The sequence below is a fragment of the Periophthalmus magnuspinnatus genome, chromosome 15 (assembly GCF_009829125.3).
Source record: "Periophthalmus magnuspinnatus isolate fPerMag1 chromosome 15, fPerMag1.2.pri, whole genome shotgun sequence".
Lineage (NCBI taxonomy): Eukaryota > Metazoa > Chordata > Actinopteri > Gobiiformes > Gobiidae > Periophthalmus > Periophthalmus magnuspinnatus.
In genome coordinates, this window is record NC_047140.1 from 22,681,229 (window position 1) to 22,690,713 (window position 9,485).

Consider the following 9,485-nt stretch of genomic DNA (forward strand, 5'->3'; position numbering starts at 1 on the left):
CCCTAACAACATTGTCAAAATCATCACTGATGTAATATTATTATTTGTCGTCATGTTAAACGATAATAGACTCTAGAGTCATTGGCCTTTCTCCTTGGTGCTTTGAATGGGTAAACTGGAGGAATGCTCTAGTTAGATCTGCTGTCACTGTGAGCGTCTCTGGACAAAGACAAAGCCAAATATTGTTGTGGTGTTTGTTTGTTCTGCGTTTCTTTTAACTTGGCTCTAAGATTGAAGAAAACCTCAGTCTAGCTTTATAAAGAGCTTTTGATTTATCCTTTTCAGTCCAGATCAGATAATATTCAGCCAGTCAAAGCCCACCTACGAGGACTTCCTCAGTCAGTCTTGGCAACATGTTTATTTCCTTTTTGCCTAAACAGCATTGCAGTACAAATAGTCATGTTACTATCCCTTGTGTTCTTGGTTAAAAATCTGCTCTAAATCTTGCATTGATTAGTGGCTGCTCCCCCTGAACACATTGCCGATTAGGTTTCAGTTCTACTTTCTTATTCCCCCTGGTTAACGGGATTTGTTTTAGATTATAGCCTTCCCTATTGCATGTCTCCTTACAGACAGTGTGTGGGCAAAGCATCTGGAAACAACATAACAATTCACATCCGTCTGCTATCTCCATCTTTAACCCTGCACGACATTAGATATTATCATCCGGATCTGCTCTTCTTGTTTTGTGTCCGATGATTTTTTGACTTACTGAATGTGTGCTCGCCTTGACCAGGGGGTCTGCTTGTGTCTTCCCGTCTCAGTGATGAATGGGTTGGCCCCAAGTGAATCGTAAATTGTTTTCATAGCAAAAGGTGCACTGCCTATAGCTTGACATGCACCTTGCTGCCAAAGACAAAGTTCACACCTGAGAGTTCAAACCAAGAACAAACCTGCCTAATTTATTGCCCTCATTTCGATGTGCTAGAGTTACACTGAAGTGGCACCTTTCAAATGGTGTGTGTTATTATCTTTTAGTGTACATCGTGTCATTACCAACACTACACTAACAAGAAGAAGCCAGGAAATGCTAAGCTCCACCGAGATCTAAACACAGGTCATTCGGACAATGTGATCTACTAAATGAGGTGTAACTGCTAAATGGCATATAACACTTTTCTAGCAAATGGGCTTTTTCAGTGTATGCAGGCAATGAGGGTGAAACATTGTGTCTAAGGATGCATCGTACGAAGTAGTAAGAATAAGACGACCAAACTTTTGGTTAGTCACCGTAGAGCTTTGTTTTGGCCCATTAAGAACATTTGCAGAATTACTTTTCAAACTACGACTTGGGTTCTCAAAGTGTTTTCTATTAAGTAAGCATTCTCACAATTTTTTTCAGTGTTCACAGGCATTTCGGGTGAAACATTTGGTCCAAGGATACATGGCAAGAAGTAGTAAGAATAAGACTACCAGCAAACTTTGGGTTAATCACCAAAGAGCTTAGTTTTGGCCCATTAAGAACATTTGGAGAAATACTTTTCAAAACACGAGTTGTTTACTTTACACACAAACAACCAATTTGCGCTAAACCTTGCAGATAATCTTATTATTTGTTCTAGTTGTACTTGAGGAAGGCATCTGGAAAAAAAAACTTCACCACAAACTATAGTGATGCCTGTAATAGAGCCAAATTACTACATAACTAGGCTGTTATCGCAATTATAATGAATTGAAACCACTGTGGTTGATGTTTCCAATGGTTTTATAAAGGCAACTCAAAACTCTTGACTATAGAATCTGTTGCGTGGCTCTTGTCACTGAACCCCAGCTGGTCCATCTTCACCATAATCCCATTCAGAGTCCTGACAAATTGACGGTGTGTGACCAAAACGCATGAGGTCCAACTGCACCAATATAAATCACTTTAGTCAACCATTAAGAAATTAAATAACAACTTGTTCGATGACAAATCTAATTGCAAGTTAAACAATATAATGAAAATATTAAATGTACTACTTATTTTATTACTGTGGTCAAGATATGTCCTTTGTTCTGGACCGTCTGGCTGTGTGATAAATGGGGCTGACACACGCAATAACTTCTGGAGACTTCTCTGAACACAGAGCCGAAATCGGAGTCGTCCCTCACAGAGCGGAGGAACCCCCTGCACAGAGGAACAGCCGAGGAGGAGGCAGCTCTAAATCATGTGGACTGTAGGTGTAATATGTAAAGTGGGCAGCAACAAAGAAGGAAGGAGATGGAGCCTAGTTAGCAGCAAGAGACAGCTTGAACTGAAATATATATATTTTTCTAACATTAAAGAATCCATATTACTTTATTTTTTTATGTTGTTTCCTCATCAAAAACATACTCAGAGTTGTGTTTTCTTTAATTCACACACGTTTAACACACAAACCCTACATATTTATACTGCATATGTCTTCTCTCAAACAGGAGACACTCTGCTCCACCTTGTGATGTCATGCGGTAATACAGGAAGTGCTCCACTGTGTTTTTAAACTCCACACACCTTCACTAGAATCATTGGATCATTTCAGACCTGGAAGTGCTTCTCTTTACTGAACTAAAGGTAAAAGATAGCTGTTAATTTGAAAACTACCACTACATGACATCAAAAATTGAACAGAGCATTTTGAGCTTTAGAGACTTATACTAAAAGATTACTCGAACATGTGTGAATGAAACAAAACACAACTCCGGGTCTGTTTTTGATGAGGTAACAACATTCTACAATGACTAAAAGCTCACAAGAGTCAATTTTGCGTAATATAGGGCATATTCTTTTAAGAGCTTTTAACTAGGTTGTAATTGTTTCCCCTTTTCTTTTACCCACTCAGAGTTATATTTAGTGAGTGATTCATGTATGTTTGAGTACTCTTTATTCTTCCACATTTGACAAAAGCATATGTCATCTTTAAGTAATCTTCATGCTGATTACTATAATCATGAGTCTATCCATTTCAAAATTCACAAACTAGAAATTTGCTTTGCTGTTAAAGAATCATATTATAAACTATGATAAAATAAAAAAAGGACATGCATTAAAATAAGGTTAAAAAAAAATAGACTTTGATATACAAATAGAAAATGTACAATGTTTAGTTGTGTCTAGTGTAACATAATGATTGAGTTGGAACTTTTAATATATTGTTTGGAACTACAAACCAATTTGCACAAAATGTTGTAATTTTTGTCTGTCTCATCTGTTTATAGGGTCAGGTTGACTTGAAAGTGCAGTGTCCAAGCCTGCACAGTACCCAGAGTTCTCAGTAGCTAGACACTCCCTCTTGCTTGGCCAGTGAATTTGGTATTTTTGGTTTAAAAGGTTTTCCCTGCAGTGACTTGAAATAGACTTGATGTGAATCTGCTTTCCCTTGCAAGAATAGGTTATGTGTCACAGTAATGGCAGCATACCATTGCATTCAGAGGTTACATTATCGGTCATTGAATGTTTTATTGCTTAAATTTACTCTCCTTTCTCAAAGTAACCCTACTCCCAATTTCGACTGCTCTACCCACCTCGCTCTGACATAGGGCATTAGAAATTGAGAGAATGAGGACACAAGTGTGGAAATAACACAGAGGAGACTTAGGGAGGACGGGGGAGGCAGGGACCAACCCAGACAGGCCAGAACAAGAAAGCAAAGAAAATATCTAATTGGAATCAAGTGTCCTGACAGCAAGCGTGGGCGACCGGATTCCACCAAGTGTGCCTCTTTTCCAGCGCTGCAATGTTGAAAGAGAGAAATGAGGGAAAAAATACAGTGAAATCCCCATGCACAAAAGTCAATTTATTTCTGGGCGGGTTAGTTTAAGACAAATGACAAGAGGGTGTGGAGGAGAATGGCCACAACAGCTTTTCCATTTGAAACTGTGGGCCACTAACAGGCATTAAACACAACACGGCATGTGAGGAAATGCTAACCGATGACACAACGCTAACCGCTAATTCCATTTCCAATTTCTAATGCGGCCTAATTGCAGATGAGACCGTGCGGTGTGCTTTTGTGAGGGTCTAGTGTTCCCCGCTCAGGACGGAGGGGTCAAGGGTCACTGATGCCATTTAAGAGGTCGCTCTCTGAGGCTGCTCCGGTCTGTTTGCTTTCACTAATGGAGAGTGTAGCTTAAGAAGAGTGCTTTGTGGACTTATTCAGCAGTGCGTCAATACAAAAGACGTTTTTTTGTTTTTTTTTACTCCATGATGAGTCAAATCTTCCCTACAGTATATTGTAAAAGCAGCACTTCGTGACATAATCAGACAGATGTGCACTCAAAATCAATCCATCTAAATACAAGCAATTTGCCAAAGGTTTCGTGAAAGCCAGAAACAAGTTAGACTGTCACAAGTTATCATTTTTAGATTATCTTCTTGCTTTCTACCTTTCATTTTGTATTTTCATCTGATTTACTAGCTTTAAATGCTATACACTGAAGCTATCACTCATTAAAACATTGTACACCACTTCAACTTTTTAAAGATTTTTAAGATTTTTGATCGGTGGGCTCTAACTACAGCTCCCAATTCATTTTCAAGATGGTTTTACAGGATGGTTGCAAACGCCATCCTGTGTTAAACGCAGATGAAGCATTTAAAGAGCCCAGGCCTCTCTCCTCTCTGTGGGGGAACACTGCTATTCCAGCCTCAGTGTGCAATGAGACAACTAACCTCAACGCACACTGTAAAAGCTGTAAAAGTGAATTCAGCTCAAATAAACTGAGTACAAACATGGACACAAAGATTGGTTGAATTGTAAGAGTGAGGAAATGCCAAATATTTTAATTGTCATGAGTATACAGGAGTAAGTACACCTTTATACCATAGCAGTACTGAGTCAGGCTTATTTGATTCGATGTACTTTTGTTTTTTTGCAGTGTAGCTTCTCTCCTGTCACAGAGGAAGCGGTTGAGATTTGAGCCTGATATTCATGACAGTGTTAGTTTTGGAGTTATGACTGATGTAAATGGATATGTGGATGTTTTCCCATGATCCCTTGCTGCACTGTAGTTCCTGCTGTGTGGGCTTCCCCCTTAAAAGCCTTTAGTGCCGGCTCCAGACACAATGCTTTCACTCGATTTGACTGAAAAAATCCTCAAGAAAGAGGTTAGTGTTCGACTTTGGTGGCTCCACTCCCCTCCCGAATAACACATGTAATACAGATGAGAATACAGTCAGTAAAAGGGGGGCGGGACGATAATATTATGTACCCGAGACCCCCCAATATAAAGCAAGGCCACCCAGGGGAGGGCACGATTCAGGAAATATAAGGCAAATGCGATGTTTTCTTTTGTTTGGTGTAATCCATGAATCAACCATAAATCATGAGAAAATCAAATTCTCACGTTCTCAGGTGTTTCTGAAAAAGCATTTTTCCATAAAACTGTGTGTATCTATATAAACTGCTTAGTGTGCTGTAGACACTCCGTAGACGAAAAGCCAAAACAAAATAAAAACGTGTCTTACGAATCCCTCAGTGTCGTAACCCCGATGATTATCTTAAATATCAATTCATAAATAGCCCAGAACTTGAACAAATGAAAGGTATAGGTGATAGGTTTGTATTGTAATCTAACACAGTGTTTGGTTATTTTCTCACAGTTCATTAAATGGTCTTTCTTACATGAAACTTCTATTTGTTTAAATTGGCATAAATATACAGTAATAGCCCACTGGGTGTATGCACCATTCAACAAAGCAGAAATAATTATAGGACAATCTAGTGCTAAATTACACGTTAGAATAGACAACTAAAAAAGTGTACCTTTAACTTCTGAGGAATGCACAGATCCTGAAGTGAACTACTAATTGCTTAAGACCCTATAAATTGCAGTGCTACTACGCTATATTCTCTTCTTATGCTATGTGCTAATTAGTCTCACTTCTGACGAGGCTGTAATTAGTGGTTTAACAGCGCAGAGACACTGTTAGTCTGGAGTGACGCTGGCACAGCACGACTCACATCTGTGACCATAAAACATCCAAAACAAATACTCTTGGAGAGCAGATTTTCCGTATATACCGTATTTCCCAAATGCTACACCAGGCTTAGCTGCTCTGTATCCCACCACGGCTGTCAAGGGAAACATCTTTGAGCAAAATTGAAAACCAAAACCTGCTCCTTCTCTGTGTATTGGTTTCAGACGGGGCCTATGGGAAAACTGATTTTCAAACCATGAAAGAAGAAGTACTTATAAATCTGTGTAACTAGTTGCTAGCTCTCACAAACCTTTTAGCCCATATAGTATTCGCATTCAAGGTTTATGGCCACTGGAGCAGCTTTAGAAGAGCTTTTTCAGATGAAGAAATGAAGCAGGGTGGATCATCCTTGCACAGCCAATCAGCTTTTATCCCAAAGCATCACAGTGACTCACCTGGCTCTTTCTCACAAGTTTGCAGTGTTTAAAATGGGATGAAAATGATGTTTTTTGTCACAAAGGTTTGCTTTCATGATAAACTTCACGTGGGAAAATATATCTTTACATATACTTGAAACAGACTTTATTTTATTACACATTTTAGTTGTTATTAAATGAAATTACAAGTATAACCGGCCATTCAACCAATCACATCTCTCTTCTCCCCTTTATCATCCTCTGCATACTTCTGCCCATCTCTGCCGCAAAAGCAGAACCACCAGCCTCCTCAGCCTCTCCACCTCCTCCTTTTCACCATCACTGCTTTGTAGGTCTCCAATTTTGCCACGTTTTGCAGCACTTAATTGTATCCTCTTGCACTAGTTTTGAATTGTTTTTACCATTTTTTGTGTGTGAAGAACTTTGGGTAGCTGGTGTGGTAAATGTGCTAAAGCAATAAATTCACACTGACATTGTTAAAGCTATCAAGAAACAAATTGTTACTGGTAGTAGCATGGTCGCCTTTAGGTAAGATATTTTGCTATGTGGCACCCATATTGTAAATTTGGGGGAACACCCTTTTTCTTGTATAAAGTGAGAGTGCTGCTGATGAAAACTCATTATGTGCTATATATACAGTTGTTAGTGGACTCTGTGGTCAGGCTGGTAGCACAATGGAATATTAGACAGCTGCATGGGGCCACTGTGCCTATAGGCTACAGACAGGAGGGCATTTTTCACCACTGGCCACTGTATTGTTCTGGGCATATCTGCACTTGACTTGAGGGTGTAGCTTGGCCCGTAGGCAGGGAGTGGTCTCTGCACAGTAATCCGGACACACCCACCGGAGCTTATACAGTTCAGGGGATGCAGGGCCAAGAAGTGGACAGGTCATCATTCAAGGTCCCATTCAACCACTAAAACACTAGACTCTAGTGTCAAACTCATTTTCACAGAGGGCCACATCAACAAAATGGTTGCTCTCAAAGGGCCAGATGTAACTGTAAGATAAATGTCACTACGTTTTAATCTTTTTAATTAACCGTTTCTATATTTATTACTTATTCAAGTTACAAATATTGCATATGGATTTGCATAGACATGAAAAATATAGCTGTTTAACTGTATTCCTCCTGATAAACTGACATTTTAAGACAGTCATACCTTTTAATTTACTTTGTCGTTGTTGTTACTATGTCATAAAATGACATAGCGGGCTGCATTTGGCCCACAGGCCTTGAGTTTGACACATGTGCCCTAGAGGGTATGGGAATGAGACAACGCTAGAAATGTGGGAGATGCTGAAAAGAGCATTGCATTACAATGTTGATTAATTTCTCTTGAAAGATTTTGTAAGTCACTGGCTGAATATAACTGTTTTGTCTCATACATAGATTTTCCTAAAAGGCATTCAGCATCTAGTACATTTAAACTTGACTAGACTTGGGAAAAAATGTCCCCTTAGCAAGACTTTTCTAAGACTTAAATTGTTGCTTGTGCTAAGTGACCACAACAGAAAGACAAATCGTGCAAAACTAAATATTTTCAGACCTACAGTTTTGTGGAACATGCAGTCCCTTTTAAAACACTCCAGTCTAGTGATATGACTATTCTTCAACAGCATCCAACTTGGAAGGTTTTGCATAAAGTCTACATAAACAACTTGCTAAAGATATGCTCCTTTGTAAAGAAGCCTTCCACATTTTCTTCAGTTGAAAAAAAAAAATGGCAGAGTGAACATTTGTGCTATGTGTGTGTTTTGATTGCATATTCTTATTCTTCTGTTATTCATGAACTTTGCGTTGCAACACTGTAATATCCCACTGTACCAATGAGCAAGACCATCATAACAAAGAGTGGCGAGTGGTAATATTAAAATTAGAGAAATAATGACTGATTTACCTGTTTATCTGACTTTTACATAGCTCTTCTTCCCCATAGAGGCCCATGGTAAGTGACAGTTTTAGTGTTGAGTTGTCTCTGTAGCGTGCTAGTTTTATTCCCAAGTCTTCTAGCGGGAAGGGAATTATTTAGCCAACATTTGGGGAAAGAAAGGGGTTTACCCACGGAGGTCCAAGGCTATAGTCAACAAACAGGGATCATTCACGACAACCAGATGCTTTCCATTCAAAGCTGCAAATGCGAACCATACCTGATGCACATTTTGTAGCGGTTTCCTGGAAATAAACTCAACGTGTGGGACAATAATAATAACGGAGTGATACCGCGGTCAGAGGTATGCGTTAAACATAAAAAAGCTATTGCATTTAACACAACTTTGTCCAAGCTTATTAAACAGTCACACGTCACCCCTTGAAAGCATTAACAAGGCTTTTTTGGTCGTGTCACGGCACATAAACAACTATAACATTTGTTTTCTGCTAACTCGTGCAGTCTCCAATGGCAAAGTCTAGAGCCCGTGCTGCTTTAGCCCTTAAGCCTGTTCCAGATGGAGCGTCTGACTGAAACATTGCTTTGGAAAAGTTAAAAATAGCCCAGAAAGTAACACTTCATCTATCATCCCCCGACCCTGTGGCAACCAGCTGAAAGAGAACAAACCACGTCACTTTGTCTCAACAACCAAGGAGATGCAGGATAAGATCTGACAGTTGGAGACTTAAGAGAAAAACAGTTAATTCGGACCATCCTTCTTTTGCGAAACGTCACAGTGGAGCATGTAATACAGAGGAGCCAGTTCCCAGCACATCACATTGCAATTCATTAAATGCTTGCATGGATTATTTTCTTTGCTCCAACACTAAGGGCGTGCAGGGTAAACCACCACCGCCAAAGTGGTAATATTTAAGTAAGTGTGCAGATACATGATCCTCTGACAGGGAAACTGAGATGTGGGAGATTTTCAGTCCTTGGATTTTATTTTATTGATTAAATAGAACATTGGAGCCAATCCGGAGTAAGACTGTTGCTTCAAAGTAATATTATTCAAGAACTGGTATCACATAGTCATCCAGCACAAGGAAAGGAAGTACTGGCTGAACTTAGGACTACTTGTGGTGATTATTATTCATTGTTTTGACTGTGACTGATTTATCAATGATGTAAAAAGGAAAAAAATAACACATTGAACGAATGATACTTTATTTAACATTCAAAGATGCCAAAAATAAGTAATAAATGGAGAGAAACCAGTTGCGTACCCTCTATCAGAG